The sequence below is a fragment of the Varanus komodoensis genome, unplaced genomic scaffold (assembly GCF_004798865.1).
Source record: "Varanus komodoensis strain SLA01 unplaced genomic scaffold, ASM479886v1 scaffold85, whole genome shotgun sequence".
NCBI lineage: Eukaryota > Metazoa > Chordata > Lepidosauria > Squamata > Varanidae > Varanus > Varanus komodoensis.
The window spans coordinates 1,521,087-1,540,547 of record NW_025336543.1 but is presented as its reverse complement, the minus strand read 5'-3'; the positions used below and the strand labels follow the sequence as shown (position 1 = coordinate 1,540,547).

The following is a 19,461-nucleotide window of genomic DNA, read 5'->3' as shown; positions in this document are numbered from 1 at the left end:
GTGAGGTAGGTTGGGCTAAGAGTCTGTGACTGGCCCAAAGTCACCCAGTTGGCTCCATGGCTGAGCGGGGACTAGAACCCAGATCGTCTGAGTCCCAGTCCCATTCTCTTAACCACTACACCACACTGGCTCTCACTGGAACCTCACCACATATTAACATACTTAATATGTTAAGTATTTTATATGAGAACATTTCACTTTTTCAGTTGCATTACATTTTTCTTAAAGCCAGTTAGATTATTAGTGACTAGTTGATCTCTTTGCATCCTTATTAGTTTTCTCTCTTTTTTGCAAATACTAGAACCAAGTGGGAAAATGCGGACAATGTTCTTGCATCTTATTCCATTTTATTTCATAAATTTAGTCAAGTTATTTCTTTCAAATGCGAGCAAACCACAAAGTATTCCACTAAACAGTAAAATATTGATAGTAATGAGCAGAGGCTACAAATGACTGGAATAGTACAAGTAGTCCTCTCTATTTTAACATGACTCACAACCCATTTCGTTGCCTTTTCTTTTCTTTTCCTCTTGCCAATAGCTTTTCTTAAGAAGTTGGAGAAACTCCAGTACCTTTCTCCTATCAATGACAACAGAGCTATCACTGCAGTGCAGTTAATAATTTATAGATACATTTGGAAGTGTTACTTCTTCTTTGCGGTCTCTGTGCATCACACAAATGGGCTTTGTGCCTGCTCAGAACCAATTGTCAGGAAGCTTCTATAGCTAAGTTCAATTGGGCAGGGACCCCTCCCCTTCCTGTTCCCAGGAAGTATGGAGAGTGGCTCCTGCCCATCCCCTCAGTTCCTTTTCAACCACCATCATGCCTAGATTGGGAATTGCTTCTTCCTCCTCCTACTTAGTATTCTATTTCACGTTCCCTCCCCCTCCACCTACACAAATCTCTGTCCCTTTGGCAATCCTTGCCCTCTTTTTTCATGATTTACTTTAAAAAATATCTACAAAGATGGCTGTCTACAAGGCACTAATCTCCTTCCAGACCTCCCTGCATGGCTAGCATGTGCAGATCGCCACAGGCAACACCATTGTGATGTATTATATCAACAAACAGGGAGTTACATGGTTCATATGTCCAAACTGGCCATAACCATCTGGGACTGGTGCACTGCCAGAGACATGAAAATCATGGCCATTCGTGGGGCAGGCAAGAACAATATTCTAGCAGACACCCTTAGCCATACAAGTCTGAACTCACTCAAGATGCAACTGAACAAGACAGACTTCCACAACAGCTGGGGGATGCCATCAGTGGATCCCTTTGTCACAGCTCACAACACAACATGCACCCAGTTCTGCTCTAGGGTAGGACAGGAGACCAGCACCCTGGGGAACACTTTCTTCCTCAGATGGAGCAGGACCCTGTTCCGCATCTTCCCACCTTTCCCAATGATCACCAAGGTGATTGCCAAAATCCGGAAGGACTGAATTCTCATCACCTATGGTGGCCGAGCCAACTGTCATTCTCCTGATTTCTCCATCTCTCCCAGGAGAACTTAAGCTGCCTCCCACACCCCCAGGGTCTAATCTCACAGGGCCAGGGTCAAGTCCTTCACCCAGTTGTCAGGACACTGCACTTCACAGCCTGGAGGATTGTCCCCTGGAATAGGGTGAGGAGGGTGACCCTGCCACCTGAGGTATTATCCATATGGGATGCAGCCCTAAAACTGTCCACAAAAGAAATCCTGTGTGGTAAAACAGAACACCTTCACAGCCTTTGCATGTCAGCAAGGTTTTGACCTGAAAAGGTCCACCATTGAACAAATATTTTCTACAAATGCACTTCCAGGAAAGCCTCAATCTTTCCTTGATCCGCATGTACCCAGCGGTTATCTCCTCCTTCCACCCAGCAAAGGGGCATCTGTATTTGCACACCTACTAGTCTGCAGATTCCTGAGAGGACTGCACACCATCAACCCCTCCACTTGACCCTGCATCCCCATATGGCAGCAGTTGGTCATGTTGCAGGCCCTCGCCAGGAGACCCTTTGAACCTCTGGCTACAAACTACCTGCACCTCCTCTTCTGGAAGGTAGCCTTCCTAGTGGCCATCATATTACCCCACCATGCTAGCAAATTCTGTGCTCTCTGGGTAGACCTAAACTTCCACAAACATAAGGCAGTCCTCCACCCAAACCCAGTCTTCAGACCCAAGGTATTCTACTCCTATCTCACCCAGGACATCATCCTTCCTGCCTTCTTCACCACATCATCCACCTCAGTGGAATCTACCCTGTCTGTACCTGCTCTTAATTTTTGTGACACCTCTGTTACCATATTGTATAACATACATTTAGGCAAGATGATGATTTTTACTAATCATTTTTAATTCATAATTGACTTTCATAGAAGGTTCGCACAGCCTTAGAGTGAATCCCAAAACCTCCAGCCACTGTCAAAAGCCATCATTATGGTGGTGTATTGCCAAGAAGAATTGCAAAAATAGGTTGGGGAAAATGGAAAAGAAGCTACCTTCTCCCATTCCTGCGAAGATCAACCCAGATAGCCACTTTACTACTGCAATTAAGTTGGCATGGGTGGGGCAGGGAAGGAGCTACATCTGCCTCCTATTTCCTGCTGCAGCACTGAGGTAGGCTGGACAGAGATGGTAAAACAGAAGTCAGATTGGGGTTTCTCAAGCAGGGAGAGGGTTGCAGCCTCCAACCTTCCCAAGTGACCTGAAGCAGTCCAGATTACTGCTTTAAGCACCACTAATAATAGCAGTAAATTGAGTTGGGGGTCTTGAAGGGGAGCATCCAGTAACTGCCACAAAGTAGCAACCCCTCTGTAGATGTCTGTGCAAGTGTTCATGTGCATGCAGAACATGTACATCTGTTTTGGCCCTGTGCCTGCTATATAGCAGCTGCACTGGCTGCCCATGAAGTTCCAGGTTCTGTTCAACACACTTGTGCTTATCGTTAAAACACTTCATTGCTTGTGTCCAATATATTTTGCAGAACAACTCTCCCATTGAACACCTGTTCTGGTTGAAATAATCAGATCAAACTCAAGACTACACCATATTTCATGTTACTGTTGGTGAAAATGTTAACAACAATCAGCAGGGCTTCTGTGCAATTGGCCCAAGGCTGTGAAATAACCTTCAAGAGAGGTCAGAAGTGTGTAATAGCCTATTGGAAGGGCTTGTTTTACATAAAATATTTAAACCTCACTTCTTTGACAAACAACAGGCCTTCAATGTAGTCTTCTAATTAAAAAAGAGACAGAGAGAGTGGCCCTGGAAAATCAGTCAAGCCTTTGTTCCCACAGTTGCTAACCAGAGGCTTGTGAGAATCCCACAGTCAGGACCCGAGCACAATAGCATCCGCCTGGAACTTATACTAGATGTCATATAAAAGAGTTTGCTGGAAAGAGAGCATTACCAGCTATAAAACCAAGCTGAGGCTGTCTATTTCCCCACCTCTCCCAACCTCCACTATTTAAAGGCTGTGAGGGCCAGAGACACAAGCCTTTGGCTCTTACCCTGCAGCATCACTGTGCAGAGCAGGCTGGGCAAATAGGAAGAATTTGGCTGGTAGAATGAAGATTTCATTTTTGCCTCCGCTGCCCAGTTTGCCTTCTGGGAAAAGGCACAGCAGAGATGAAACGCTCTAGAAACTAGCAGCAGCTTGGGGAAAAGAAGAGCACTTGTAAAATCACCTGCTCTTTGATAGCCCCTCCCTATATTTTACTTTACTATCCTACCATGTGCCTGAGAAGCTTGAATAATCCAGGAGGTGAAAGGGTCCCCTATTAGTGTGGTCATGGGTAAGCGGAGATATAGCATTAGGGGAGTATCAAGCCAGTTGAAAAGGGTGACAAGACAACTTATGGCTATCCCTTCCTTTGGCTCTTCCTCCAACCAGATGGTTCCTTTCATGCTCTTACCCTCTTGTGCTCTTGCTGCTTAATGCCTGGTCAGTGCAAATTAAAAACTGCCTCATCTATGATTTAACTGTGGATAAGAGGGCTGACTTGGTATACATATGTTACTGAGACCTGGGTGGGGGAATGGGAAGGAGTTAAGACTCTCCCACATGTGCCCTCCTGGATACTCAGTGTAGCCCCAACATTGAACTGAGGGTTGATGTGGTCAATAGGAATTCTCTCCTCCTGTCCATTCAAGTGCTGTTCTTGAGCGTTTATATTTTGTGTTGGGTACCAGAGACAAATTAAGGATTCTGCTAGTGCACTGTGCATCTTACTACCTTTCAAACTCTCTGCATCTGATCTTGGATGTGGTGTTGAAGACCCTTAGAAAGATGGTTCTGGGGGCTCTCTACTTCTGTAGCAGGGCTACGGAATCTGGAGCAGCTCAGGGCTTCATGGCTGCTATGACAACCATGGTGCTGATTCAATATGCCCAACACATAAAATAAGACACATCATTGATTTGGTTTTCTCTCCTGGACAGGAGGATGGTGACCTGAAAATGGGGGAATTAACATCGACCCCACTTCCTACTGCAGTTTAGACTTCCAGCAGCCTTTTCCCTTTGCAACAGTGAGTCACCTATTAAGATGGTCCACCTAGCTAATAGAGTCTAGGGGGCTCCAGGGAATTTCTGGCTGGTGTTCTTGTTGAAGCCTTGATCTCTTTGTGGAATACATGGCTTGGGTAGAATTATTATTATATCATCATCATCACACTGCATTCCTATCTCTTTTTTGTCTTGTTTTAAACCTAAGGCAGTTTTCATAGTTCTATTTTATTCTCATAACAAGCCTGTGGGGTAGGTTGGGCTGAGAGTGAGTGAGTGCTCCAAAATTACCCACTTAGCTTTGTGGTTGAATGGGGACTAGAATCTGGATCTCCGGGGTCCCCCCTTCCACACTCTGACCTTATCACACCAAAGTCCTCTTTCCTTCTGAGCAGAGCCCAGCCAATTCCTAGATATGCACTCAAGCTGAGGGCAATAAAGCAATATGAAAAATGGCTAGGATGCAGAGGGAGGCAAACTCATGCTAAATCTGATCAAACACAGGTAAGACATAATTAACAAGCTTGCTTTGTGGCAATCTGGGCCAGGGATAGAAATGGTGGAACCCACAGTAGCACACTGTGACAAGTCTGTGCCATATTTGAACATTAAGTCACTCAGATCTGCCATAAATAGGACACCACAATTAATACAGTCCCATTAGTATTGTTGTTCAGGCACTGTCTGACCAACTACCTTGTAGGATTCAGTTGTTGAGGCCCAAGGATGTGGACAGAGTGCTTGGCCAAGTCTGACCAACTACCTGGGTGCTTGATGCTTACCTTTCAGGCTCAGTTAACTCCTGCTTGAGAGAGGGAGTGGTGCCAGCTTCTTTAAAGGAGATGGTAATTAGGCTATTTCTTTAAAAAGCATTTTAGTACCACTTTAGTGTGCTAAACAGCCTCAAATGTTCCAAGCTTTCCTCATCAGGGAGTTCCTTCAGCCCTTAATCTGTCAGGACACTACTTTCTACACCTTTTCTAGCCCTTCAGAACTACATAGAGTTGCTTAAGACTATTACTTTACTACATACCTTTCATATGACCCTGAAAATGTGCTTTTTCACAGCAGTCGCATACTCATCTATCTATCTATCTATCTAGGAGACTTCTATGCCACCCCATTCACCGAAGCCTTGGGGCGGCTCACAACCATAAATAAACTTCAAAATAGAATAATATAAATTAACAATATAAATTAAGTCACCTTGGACAAATAATAAAATGAATAAATAATATTAACAATTGAAATAACGTTTGAATAAAAAGGTCTTCGCCTGATGCCGAAAAACAAATAACGACAGCGCCAGGCGGGCCTCTCTGGGGAGCGCATTCCATAGATTGGGCGCCACCGCAGAGAAAGCCCTCCTCCGAGAACTCACCCTCCTAATTTCCTTCAAGGAGGGTTCCCGGAGAAGGGCCTCTCCCGCTGACCTCAAGGGGCGGGCGGGCGGGCGGGCGGGCATATATGGACGTAAGTGCTCCTTCAGGTAACCAGGACCCAAGCCATTAAGGGCTTTATAGGTCATCACCAACACCTTGAATTGGGCCCAGACTTCAATGGGAAGCCAGTGAAGCTGACGGAGGACTGGAGTCATGTGAACATAACGCCCAGTCCCCGTCAGCAGCCTGGCAGTTCTCTTTTGAACCAATTGAAGTATCCGGACCGTCTTCAAGGGTAGCCCCACGTAGAGCGCGTTACAGAAGTCAAGTCGGGAAGTCACCAACGCGTGTGTCACTGTCGCCAGGCAGTCGTACTCCAGGTAGGGGCGCAGCTGATGGATCAGCCGAAGCTGAAAGAAAGTGCTCCTCGCCACTGCTGTCACCTGAGCTTCCAGTGAAAGCTCTGGGTTGAGGAGCACTCCCAAGCTGTGAACCTTGTCCCTAAAAGGGAGTGCAACCCCATTCAGGACTAGGTTCAATTCACCCTCCCCGAAGCCCGATCTGCCAAACAACAGGACCTCCGTCTTGTCTGGATTGAGCTTCAGTTTATTGGCCCTCATCCAGCCCATTACCTCGGCCAGGCACCGGTTCAGCACAGCCACTGCCTCACCTGGATTGGTGGAGAACGAGAGGTAGAGCTGGGTATCATCAGTGTACTGGTGATTCCGCAGCCCACACCTCCTGATGACCTCTCCCAGCGGTTTCATGTAGACCTTAAACAGCAAAGGGGACAAAATGGACCCCTGCGGTACTCCATGGCATAGCCGCCATGGCGCAGAGTCATAGTCCCCCAGCACCACCTTCTGGAATCGGCCATTGAGATAGGAGCAGAACCACTGCAGAGCAGTGCCTCTGACCCCAGTCCTGCTAGCCCATCCAGAAGGATACCATGGTCGATGGTATCGAAAGCTGCTGAGAGGTCCAGGAGAACCAACAGGGATGCCCTCCCCCTGTCTTTCTCCCTGCACAGGTCATCGTACAGGGCGACCAAGGCAGATTCAGTACCGTACCCGGGTCTGAAGCCGGACTGAAATGGGTCCAGATAATCAGTTTCATCCAAGAGTGCTTGGAGTTGTCCCGCCACCACCCGCTCTAACACCTTGCCCAGAAACGGGATGTTGGCCACTGGTCTATATTTAGTGGCCATCTCTGGATCCAGTGACGCTTTCTTCAGGACCGGTCATACTACCGCCTCCTTTAAAGGGGCAGGTACCCGACCCTCCCTCAGAGAAGCGTTAACCACTTCCAAGATCCAGATCCCAATCCCATGCTTTGCGTTATTAACCAAGATGGGCAAGGGGCCAATAGGCAAGTGGTGGGACGTACTCGTCCAAGCACCTTGTCCACATCATCAGGCCGCAGTAACTGAAATTCATCCATTAATTTTGGACCAGATGGCGACATTAGTATCTCCCCAGAAGCCTCTGAATCACTAGTAGAGTCTAGCTCGTGACGAATCTGAGCGATTTTCTCCCTGAAATGATTGGCAAAGTCATCACAGCGGGCCTTCAAGGGTGGAACCAGATCTTTCTTAGGGCCAGGGCGGACCAGGCCTTGTACCACTCGAAAAAGCTCTGCTGGATGACATTTTGAGAAGGCAATGGAAACGGAGAAGAATTCCTTTTTCGCCACCCTCACTGCCAGGGCATAGGCCCGATAATGGGCTCTTAAGTCTGTTCGGTCAGATTCATCCCGTGATCTCCTCCACCTACGCTCTAGCCGTCTCCCAGCCTGCTTCATTGCCCACAATTCAGATGTAAACCAAGGGGAAGAGTGGGCTCTGCCCGGTGGGAGAGAATGCTTAGGAGCGATCGTGTCAACAGCCCTAATCATCTCCCCATTCCATAGTTCGACCAGAGCCTCGACAGGAGCACCAGTCTTGTCAGCCGGAAACTCCCCCAGGGCCTTCAGGAATCCATCCGGATCCATCCGGCTCCGGGGCGGACCCACACAATCGGGTCCATACCCTTACAGAGGGAGAGGCCGCTCTCGAGCACAAACCTCACGAGGAAGTGATCTGACCACGACAGGGGTGTCAGACATAAATTCCTCACCCTCAGACCACCCTCTTCCTGCCCTGTCGAGTAAACCAGGTCCAGAGTGTGTCCACGTTCATGGGTCAGGCCTGTGACATGTTGAGACAGCCCCATGGCCATCATGGAGGCCATGAAGTCCTGAGCCGCCCCAGTCAGACCAGTCTCGGCATGGAGATTGAAGTTTCCCAGGACCAACATCCTGGGGGTCCTCAACACCAGGTCCGAGACGATCTCCGTCAGCTCAGGCAGGGAGACTGTTGGGCAGAAGGTTGCATGATACACCAACAGAATCCCCAATCTCTCGATCGCCTAACACCAAGTAGAGGCACTCCAGCCCTGGTCTCGAAGGGACTGGAAGTCCCATGAGGGAGATGGAGGCTCGGTAAACCAAAGCGACCCCCCCTCCCCTCCCCTCCAGGCGTGGATGGTGCTGAACCAGATACCCGGGCGGGCACAGTTGAGAGAGGGCGCCATCCCCGCCCCTCTCCCGCCCAGGTCTCCGTTATGCAAGCCAGGTCGGCCCCCTCATCCACAATCAAGTCATGGATGAGGGAAGATTTATTGTGGACCAACCTGGCATTAAGCAGCAGCACCGTCAGGCCCGAGGGGCGGTTGACAAGAGTACCTGGAACCCTCCGGCTGGGGGCAGAACCAGAATGAGGGACGGGTGTCAGCCATCTGCCCCTCCTTCTTCTACGCAGACACATTAAGCCCCCACTGCTCTAACGTCCATTGCCCGTGACCACCCCAGTGGTGGCGCCCACGCGCTCCCCAGGAAACTCAACCGTCAACATGGCCAGGGATAACTCCATAAAAACAAATTAAAATACAATAAAACTTTAAAACAGTAAAAAAACACCCCATCTACCCCACCCCCGATACAAAATTCCATCCACCGACCTAGCCCCCCGCCAGCCCAGCCCCACACGGCCACGAACGGCGGCGATCGCCCTTTGGCCGTCACCCTTCATCCACTGGCCAGAGGCCACTGGCCCCAGGCTGCGTCCGGTGGGTTAAGCCACCGCCTGCCCGCGCGCCCCACCCCAATCTGGCGTTGCTCTCACCGACGCCGGCGGGGGGGAGCAGAGAGAGGCGCGGAAACCCGCCTGGCGGCGAGATGGCGGCGCCCTCCTCCGCACCGTCGACGGCGGCCCTGCCGTGGCCCTGGCGTCCTCTGTCCTCAGGGTGGCCCAGCGGTGGCCGCAGGAGCGGCATCAGCTGGCCCCCGGCTCGGCAGTGCGCCTCAGGTCCGGCGGTGACAGCACGGCGCAGCGCGGCAGGTGTTCCGGGGAGGGAGGGGGAGGGAGCTCCAATCCGGCCATTAGCAACTAAGAAATACATGATGGTCCAGGGATGAGAATACTATTGATTGATATGCTTTAGAACTTTTATTTCTTTGGAAGTTTATTCAAGTCAATTTGTCATGCCTGGTTTTAGCTATGTTAAATGTTTATGTAAGACATTTGGAGATCAAGAAAAGATGCATACAAATCTCTTACACATGACTATTGTAATAAAGAAATTTGATTTATCTGGCAGGTGATGCTTCAGGTGAGGATTTCACAACCATGGGAGTCTCAAGGCTCCTTGGATAATCACTTGGGTCCTTTCCCAAAACAAATAGATGCTGCTGGCAGAACATTTATAAAGGTATCTTTACATTTGCATTTCCCTCTACTCTTTTTTCACAAATCACCAGTTCAACAGGAAATATGGTACTCTATAAAATAGCTGCTATCAGTTAATTACTTATGGGATGACCATAGAATTATAAAAGGCATTGTTAAAGCCACTATAAAACAAAGACATTGTTATAATTGCTGTGTTGTCATCTCTAATTTATGACAAGCCTTGTTAAAACGATAAACCAAACTTTCTCCTGCATTTCCCTCATAGCTCATGACTTGGTTAGGCTATGCTTTACTAATCTTTGTAGATTTAGGGTGCAATTCTATTCCTTCTTAACATTTTCTGTGAAGCCATAAAATTATTCCGAAGTCCTCAGATAGTGCAGCTGGGACTCTGAATACACCCTTGTAGCCAATAATCCCCTTCCTCCAAAGGGCCCAAATGGAGTGTGAAACTCTCCTCTTCGTTTTATCTTTACAATGGTCCTATGAGTTAGGTTAAACTGAGAGTCCGGGACAGGCCCAGAGTCACCCAGCGAGCCACTTGGCTGAGTGGGACTAGAATCCGGATATCCCAAATCCCAGTACAACTCTAACAACTAGTCCACATTATGATATCTTCCCTCAGGGAGCCGATTGATGGAGGTGAAGTAGTAAACTCATGAGGAAGAAAAGCGATGACGCCGGCGCAGAGGGGCAAAGCGAGGGAGGATAATGAGAGAATCGAGATTAGTTTGACTCCCCTTCCATACGCGCGGGTCTCTTATAATTACAGCACGCAACTACCTGCATATCCAGTCCTGTTACCTGCTCCCAAACTACAAACAACGGCAGCGGACCAAAAGCTTTTGGTTACTTCCAAATTTCAGTTAAAAAAATACAGCTACGGCGAGCGAAGGAAGGCAAACTTCCCGCCCCTTCCAAACGCGCTTGCGCTAAACATCCTCAGTTCCCCCACCCGCCTATGGGAGGAGCTTCGACTTAGAGTGCGCGCGCGCGAGGGACAACTGGAGTAGGAGAGAGGAACAGAAATCCGGGACGTGTCTGGGAATCGCCAAAACTGTTTTCCGAGAAGGCTAGGGGAGGCGGGATAATATATTCAACGAAAACACCTATTGGACTGAGGGTGAGTCTGGGGGCGGGATCTCGCCTGGTGCCTACTACGATTGGCTGAGTAAGTAGGTGGGGCACAGAGTGCTACGGAGCGCTGAGGGGCCAAGACGAGCTTCGTGTGGGAGGAAGGGACTATAAGCGGAGCATGTTGGGTATAGTACGAATGAATCGATTGGCCGAACGACGGATTGTCGCGTGAGGAGGAGGAGGAGGAGGAGGAGGAGGGGTTCGAAGCGTGTCGCGCGCTGGCGAGAAAGGGAGGCTGGGCTTTTGCTGTGGAGGTGGAGCTTGGTTTGTCTCGCGCTGCCGGAGGCGCGGGCGTGAGCGGCTCGCTGAGGTACGGAGAAGCTACTGCCAGAGCGTGAGGGGAGTAGCGGCTGCGAAAACGAGACCCCTTGGTGCCGCCACAGTTGAATGGCAGGGGCTCCGGGGGCGATCTGGAGGTACGTTAGGGTCGGGCCTGAATGTGTGTGTGTATGTGTGCGCGAGAGAGAGAGAGGGAGGACCAGGCAGGAGCTGTAGGAGCCGCAGACGGTGGCGCCTTCAGGTCGAGGGTCTGTGTCGCTGGCGACAGGGCGGGGGAGCGGATTGGGTGGGGCCTGCCTCCTTGTCTCGCTCTCTCTGTCTCTGCCGGGCGTATGGTCATAGCTGGCGAATGGCCATCCTTGACCCTGGGCCTATCAACCGCTGTACGGAGGGTCTGGGCAGCCTCTAACGAGTGGCCGGAGCGGGCGGGCCTCTCGAGTGCCACATTTCAAGCAAAGGTGCTTTATGAATGCTTCTTTCTACCCGTCTCCTGTCTTGTGCAGGTCCTTGGAGTCTACTGCCTTCCTCTTCCGAGCCCCACCCGCTAGCCCGATAGGATGGGGAGGTGGCTCTTTTTGAATGCACCCACCTGCGTATTCTCCTTATTCTTGTCTTTATACGGCAATTGGATAATTAGCCTTTTTGTTATATAAAGTTATTCTCAGAACGGTTTTCTCGGCGTATGTGCTCCGGTGTAGCCCCATTTCCTCTTGTTGCCCAGTGCTGCAGCCTTTCTACATATCCTGGCAGCTTGTGTTTATCCTTAAGGAATCTTAATAAACACTGGGTCTGTTATTCCTCCTGTTCTCTATTTTCAGCCCAGTGGTATCAACAGTTAACCCCTTGGTGGTTGTGATCGTTTTATCTGTGACAGACAATTGATGTAACAAATTGCTTGCTTTTCTTGCATTGAAAGGATTGATCATTCAAACTATTACAAAGATGTAAAGTAAACAGCTTGTTTGAATTTGACATGTGGAGTATCTGAGCAGGGTGTTTGAAACCCTTAATACCGGTGTACACTGAGTCACTGAAATTGTGCATAATATGAAGAATTTTAAGCAGTGAGTTATCTTTCATAGCTCTTGTCCTTAAATCTGATTGGATTATAAAACCTAGCCTTGTTCTGGGAATTCTCATAAATGTAATGGGGTGGGGCTCATGCTGTGGGCTTGGTTGAGACAAGATTTATTGGGGGGGGGTTGTGATTCCTGGCATCCTCCACTAAACAAAACCTTACATACTGGGGTTGTGAAAGATTTCATTTAAGATGGTCTGGGCAGATGGTCTTCATATGTTCAGAAATATATCCTCTTACAAGTGTAGCCATATTAACTCAGAAGTAAGTTCTACATTGCTTAGTGGAGCATACTACCAGGAAAATGTGTATAGGCTTGTGTCCTTAGTTGGGAAAGCATTTAGTCTTCAGTGATTGCTCCAGTCCATAATTTAAAATAAAACTTGAACTTGGTATCACAAAAAAATTGAATATCCTAAATAAAGCTATTGAAGTACCAATATGAGCTACACCTATTTCAAATGGTGTTTCAAGCAAGTTGGAGAATTTCAACCAAGCCTGCTTGAAAAGACTGGTCTAAATGTTTATAATCTGAAGAGATGTGGGTAGTTTGATTTTTGTTGGGCTGATTTAAATGTTAATAGTATAGAACATGTCACTCCTTTGTCATTTAAATTGTTTGTGGAAAATTTCCAGGTTCAAGCAAGAAAAAGTTCAAGCAACATTTTGCTATTCTACTAATTCATTACTGATGTGCTGAGCAAAAACTAGTGTCCACACAGTGCATCTTTAAAACTTAATGATCCAGCCATTGGCCAGAAGTAGTATACAGTTCTGCTTCTGTTATGTATTTTTAAATGTTCAGTGCTTAATCCAGGAATACATTATTATGGGATAATATTTAATGGATCCTGCAAGAACTCATAAGTTGATTTAAACTCTTAATTATTCTGATAGTTCTTCAGAATAGAAGAAACTATGGTGTCTGAAAATCACCAGAGTCAATATGTGCACAAATATCAGAGGTATCTCAAAAAAACCCAGTCAAATTGTATAAATGAGATTGAAAGGAATCTGAAATGATACACAGATTAAAAAACAAGACTTATAAGGTAAATGCTTACTATATATAGGTAGCAATTAGTAAGATTAGATCTGTGAGAAGTATATAGTTTGACATCTGTATCCAGACTATTCAGCCTTTTTCCTGTCAGAAGCTATTATACTCTCTTCCCACCCACTGCCACCAAGAATTTGAAAATTGTCTTCTAAATTCTTTCCAATTTAAAAACCAGTGTAGAAGGCTTGCTGTGAAAGTTTCTGAAAGGGAAGTGTCTCTGATGTGCTCATACGTGTTTTTCTATGAGTAAGCAGCTGTGCTTTTAAGTGTTTGCTGTTAACTTGGTAACAGTGAACACCTAGTATTTCCCTTTTGCTGATTATTCTAAAGTAGAATTTAGCATAAGTTAGTTTTTGGTTAAGAGCCAGATATGTTCCAATGCAGAATACTTCTGTGTGCAGGGTGGTGTGCCTAAACTTTTTTCCCCAGCTCCAGCTCTTTCCACCTCATGTGCTGTGTTTGAGTTCTTCTGAATATTGGTGCTGTTAAGTAGGGATCTCAGGAGCCCTTCTGTCTGCTTAGAATGCTTTGAACCTTAAAATGGAAAGTAAGAGGTGCTGAGTTAACTGCATCGTGTTTCCAGATATACGCAATACTTTATCTATGGAATATTAAAATCTGAAACAACAATGTTTGAACACATGTTGGGGCTATGCAATGGATATAGTAGGAATAAATGAAGCAAGAATGACCACTGAAATGTGAACATTAAAAATCAAAGTTTCAGTAGCTTAGTATGACTGAGATATAGCAGGGTTATGGCAAATTTAAATATTTTTGTGGTTAAGATGTAAGCCTGGGAGATCATTGCTTTCCCAAGACCATCCAGTGAGCTTTTCAGTCTTTTAGCTTCAATGTGCTAGCTGTGGGTCATGTCGGAAACCTATGCCAAGTGGTGCTCCCTGATGACCATATGCGCCTATTTTCTCCCCCATCTGCCTTGCTTGAAATAGCTTGAAGAAATGAAAGGTGACAGAAGAAGGGTAGGCAAGCATTTTGCACCATTTGCTTAAAACACGTACAGCACTTCACCAGCTTGTGATTCCACTAGTGAGTTTTGTTCCACTTTAGCATGATTGCAGGAGTGTGAGCCTGCAGTGGAGTGGGGGAGGTGTGCTCCAGGCATATGTGAAAGGGTCCTGATTCCAGATGAATGTGTTCTAAGTGTTTTCCCATTGTCTGTAGAAGGAAGGCATTACCTAAAGGCTGTATAACAGGGTAAAGGATTTTTCCTGCCATCTGTTGAACTCTCTTGTGGTAACACCATGGTTATAGTAGTTTATTATACTAGATTTCTTCATAGTGCTGTTTTTATTCTTTAATTTCAGAATGTATTTAGCAATGGCCCTGTTTGGAATGAACATTTGTGCTAGTATATACCAACCAGCAGTTTTTGCTTGTCTTGTTTTGCCAGCAGGAGTGGCTAAAAACTCAGGAAGCCTCTGTTTTACTTCCTGTTGCATCCAAACAATGACCTCTTGATTTAGCCACCCCTGCTAGTAGGAGGAGCCAAGCAGGAAGCAAATGAGCACTGTGTTCTGGTGCACTTACTTGTCCCAGGTAAAATTATTGTTTGATCCAAAATAGCCCAATTGCCTTGTCATTCTTTCTTCCATTGTGTTGTGGGATTCAGGGGACACTTTCTATGTATTGAGAAATTTCTAAACTTTCTTTCATTATTAACATTTTAAATACAGTAACAGATATTGCATTTGATTTCTGGAAACTAGTTGTTTTTAACTATCAATAAGAGTGGGCAATTGTAATAGGTCATTTAATTGATTAGCAGTAGGAAAACATACAACATAATGCATTTCTGGTGATGCTGCTAGTAGAGAATGGCAAAAGTCAGGCGATGAAACTTGGTTGATTGACCTGGAAATCAACTGCTGACTTTTCATAAGCAGTTCTGTTTGTTTGTAGAACTAAGGTATGGATTCCTTCTCTCTCTCCAAGAAAAAATAACAATAATAAAAAGTATAAGTGGTTGTTTCAGTTATGTCACTTATGTGTTCTGGCATTTCTGATCAGGGCATAATTTCCTGTTTTGTAACTTCATGCCAGAATGGCTGATGCAGCCATTGGTATGTCTCATCCTAAATGTTTGTGTTGTAAGCCTTAGGATTATATTGCTCATGATGTGTATGTCTGCTAGGAATTGGTACCTTGCATATACTGATAGCCTCTCTTCTCCTTGCTTTGGTATTTTATTATGTTTTTGTCTGGCTGTTACTTTGCATGAATGTGCTTTTAGGCATATCATTGGTTACACAATACAGACTTGACTTCTCCACCCACAGCAATCCATTTTTTAACAAGTGAGTAAGAAGTACAAATGCCTCTAAAAAGAAAATTCAAGTGACAACTCCAGTTTGAATACGCCTTGGCTGATTGTGTTTAAGAACAAGCTGACAGTGGTATAATTAAGCTAGTACTTTTTCTGAAAATACTGAGGGCAAACAAATTCATGAGTTAGGAGAATCAACACCCACTTCGTTGACATTGTTAGTTACACTGAGCTCAGGCCCCTAACAATCCAAAAGGTATATCACTGCCTTATCCAACCTGGTACCTTCCATATATTTTGGATTTCAGCTCCCATCCAGTTACACAACTATAAAAAAGCACATATCATAGTAGGTTAAATGGCTAAAAATGACAGTGTTCCTCCTAAGGTTGGTAACCTTTCCTAGGAAAAACTAGTTTCAGAATTTGCAGTGCTAAATAGCAGCATTTATTAAGAGATCTTGGGAGGTTTATTCTGTTTTACTTTTCTAAATTAGTTGAGATCTTTGTATTTAAAGTAATTAAAGAAGCAGTATTGTTACTTGCAATTGTCAGACTTTATGTATACTGCACATAGAATGCCATGAACCAAGATGAAGCAACTCTAGAAATGTTTGTACAACATTTAACTTCTTGGAACTTTTCCCTGCTTTAGCTTACATTTAGCTTCTTGGATTTTAGAAAACAAGCCTGTGCTCTCTTGAAATATATCAGCATTTGGAGCAAGAATTATGTCAGTGGTGTGGTGGTTAAATGTGTGGGAATGGGGTTTAGGAATGTGGGTTCTAGTTCCCACTCAGCCATGAAGCTCAATGGGTGGCTTTGGGCCAGTCACAGACTCAGCGCAACCTACCTCACAGGGTTGTTGTTGTAAAGTAAGATTAGGAAGAGGAGGAGAAGGATTCTATAAACTGCCTTGAGTTCCTTGGGGGAAAAAAGATGGGCCATAAGTATAATAAATATGACAGTTGAAAAGCAAGTGAATTTTGGTTTTTAATTGTTTTTTAGCAGCTTTAAGTCTTTCAACTGTATAGCTGTGGTGGCAAAGGTAAAAATAGTGTACTGGATCCAGGCTTCTCATCCTTAGTACAGTTGTATTGAAAGGAATAACAGTGGCTGGTTAGCTGTCCCTGACTTCCCCAGTCTCCAATATTTGCTGCTAACATTATCCTGCCTGCTGTTTAGGCCCCATTTGTACACCAGCAACTTGTACCATACCAGCACCATGGTAGCAAGTGGCATATGCACATTTCTTCAGGAGGAGGCAGAGGAGAACATGATCCCCCTACTCATTTTGTTGATCACCCTGTAGGGCATTCTCTGCTGGGGGGTGGGTGACTGTTCTCCTGACTCTCCTAGAAGAGGTACAGGAGGATGCAGACCTCATCCTTGGTGTACTAATCTTCCTGTGGTTGGGGAGAAGTGCATTCTTCTGGATTTCTGAGGAGGAGGGCCCTGCTGCTACATTTTTACCCCGGGGGAGATGATGCACTTTGCCCTGGTCCTCCCCTGGAGAAAGCTCAGGAAAGTATGGCTCACCCCCACCAGTCATAGCAGAAGGAGCTTGCCAAACAGCTCCTCTTTGCTAGGATCAGTATCAGGGAGCCTCTGAGAGCTGCACCAAGGTGCCGCTTGAGCATTTAAGGGCAGCTGTCATTCCTGCTCAGCTTAGTTTTCTTAGTGCTCTGACAGTGTTCCCTTGTATACCAGTAGAAGTACTGATGGGAGAAGTGCCTCAGGATGTCCAATTTGTTGTGCAAACCCTGACAGTGTGTTACTAACTAGGTTTGGAATTGTCTTTATTACAGTCATTTTACTGAATTGAGCTTATCTATTAGGCAAATTTAAGGATTTCATTCCTATTATGTGATGAAATTTTTTGTATAGGGTCTGCATTTGAATTGCTGAAGTATCTACCATTGAAAGACATTGTATGAATCTGAAATAACCTTTCATTGTCTTATATAATTATATAAAGAGGGTTTTTCTCACATTATTTGAGAAGAGCAGATGGTATAACATCTGCCACTTATTTCTGCTATTCTCACTGGCATGTAATCTATCTTCATGTTTGTTCTTGAATTAAAAAAAAAAAACTTCTTGTAAAATAGCTGGATTGCCAGTTAAGTTATCCACAGATCTTGACTTCCTTTTAAAAAATCATTGAGACAACAGGAGGATTAGTGGTTTGTAGGTCGCCATCCCTTGTTTCCTATGTTTCTTTCTCCCCTTCCACTGCACACGCATTGTAGCAGGCAGAATTTCAATTTTTCTCTCTATAAAGGCCCAATAACACTACCTGAAGTTATAAAAGATATGAAGAATTCTGCTGTTGTGTGCCAAGTCATAGCTCTGACTCCTCTGACTGGTGCTTCTATGAATAAAAGCCCTCCAAAATGACTTGCCAGTGACAGTTTCATTCAGTTCTTCCAGTTGGAAGCTGGGGCTTCCTTTATGGATTCAGTCCATTTCATATTTGGAATTCTCTTTTGCCTCTTCCCTTAAACTTTCCCTAAGATAATTGTCTTCTCCAGTGAGTCTTTATTTATTTGATTTATAAAACTGCATTCACTTGAAGGTACTCTCTGGCCTTCTCATGATGCTTCTAAAGTATGACAACCTGTTGTGTAATTTTTTTGCTTCTAGGGAAAGCTCTGGTTTGATTTGTCTTTCTGTTGGTTGAGGGCTAATAGGATATTGATGGATTTGAATATACATTTAAGGTTGGTGATGTTTTTCCAGTTGTACTTCAGTTTGTGCTTCTCTTCTCAATAACTAATTATAGTTTAATCATTCCCTTCAGTGAAGCCAAATCTCTCAAATCAGTCTAGAAATTGTGCTTGGTGTCCATGGGTTGCTGAATTGGGGAACCCCCCCAAAAAAAGTCCGTGTTTGGGGTGTGGGGGGAAAGGAAATTTGGCATTATAGAAAAGAAGGATAGAAGATGAGACAGATATACCAAGGTAGAGAGAACCATCTTATATAGTCATTTAAATATCTATACTGATAGAAATGAAAGCTGCCCATAGAAATTCATGCAGATATTAACATGATATTAACATGGCAACCATTTAAGTACGTCCATGCATTTTCCACAAAATGAAATCTCTTTTTAACTCTGATTTGGTATGAAACATAAAAAATACTGCTAATGCAAATTTCAAGGGAAGACAGTTCATTGTTCCTCCTATTGCTGGAAAGAAGGAGCTGTGATTGGGAGGAAGTGGTGTCTAACAGCCTTGCAGCACAGTTCACCCTGAATACTACAGATCAGACTAAGAGTAGTTTATTGAAACCCTGATTGTCCAGAGACATTAGACTTGTGTTGCAAGTTTGGGATTTGAGCTGATGCTGAGAGTAGTTTATTATAACTTTGCAGTGCTATCCATCGCTCTATATCATAAAATTGCAAGTTGGTCTGACGTTAGTTTAAAACCAGTAGTTCAGTGTAGTTCACTACCTATTGTAGGTTGGAGGCTTGTTGTGTGAGAATGTAGTTTACAGAAGGCCTGCAGTGTAGTCTATTGTTGATACTGTAGGTCGCAAGTAGAGCTAAAACTGATTTACATTTCTGATCAAAACTTTCAGATAACATCAAATGAATGACAATGATATCTATTGGACCTCTTCTAAAGCTAATTCAAGAACTCATGTATACACAAAATCATCATACTCCATTTACTTGCATGCATACTTTTGATGATCAAAGACATATATATATATATATATATATATATATATATATATATATATAGTGATCAAGGACTCCCCCCCCCCATCCTCTCAGCTGCAAATTTGGAACATGCACTTCAGGAATATACAGTAGCTTCTTGCTGCAAATTTTCAGTTTTACTATGTAATTCCATAGTTTTATTCTAACTGTATTAACTGTATATGCTATAGGTGACAGTGCACTCAGCAGCATTCCTTTCTTGCAGCTCCAGTTAGTCTGACCCTGGGGTGAACTCCTTCTAAATTCTTGAAGACTCAAACAGCTTTTATTGTTTGCATGAAAC

At 45.0% G+C, this 19,461-nt stretch overlaps 2 protein-coding genes across 22 annotated transcripts in view; one reads left to right on the top strand and one right to left on the bottom strand.

The window, feature by feature from the left end:
* Positions 1–10,587, bottom strand: part of RAD52 (RAD52 homolog, DNA repair protein) — a 27,675-nt gene extending 17,088 nt beyond the window's left edge. For 2 of the 7 annotated variants that reach the window (XM_044416999.1, XM_044417001.1), the window contains exon 1: positions 10,389–10,587. The gene's annotated coding sequence lies outside the window, so the exon portion shown is untranslated. Of the gene's footprint in view, positions 1–3,499; positions 3,698–9,038; positions 9,058–10,388 lie in introns of those variants that run through there. The other 5 variants (XM_044417002.1, XM_044416996.1, XM_044416997.1 and 2 more) reach the window with 5 other exon arrangements.
* A 363-nt stretch (positions 10,588–10,950) lies between these two features.
* The window catches only part of ERC1 (ELKS/RAB6-interacting/CAST family member 1), a 212,469-nt gene continuing 203,958 nt past the window's right edge, over positions 10,951–19,461 (top strand). For 3 of the 15 annotated variants that reach the window (XM_044417009.1, XM_044417004.1, XM_044417017.1), the window contains exon 1: positions 10,985–11,158. The gene's annotated coding sequence lies outside the window, so the exon portion shown is untranslated. Of the gene's footprint in view, positions 11,159–19,461 lie in introns of all 15 variants that reach the window. The other 12 variants (XM_044417013.1, XM_044417007.1, XM_044417015.1 and 9 more) reach the window with 6 other exon arrangements.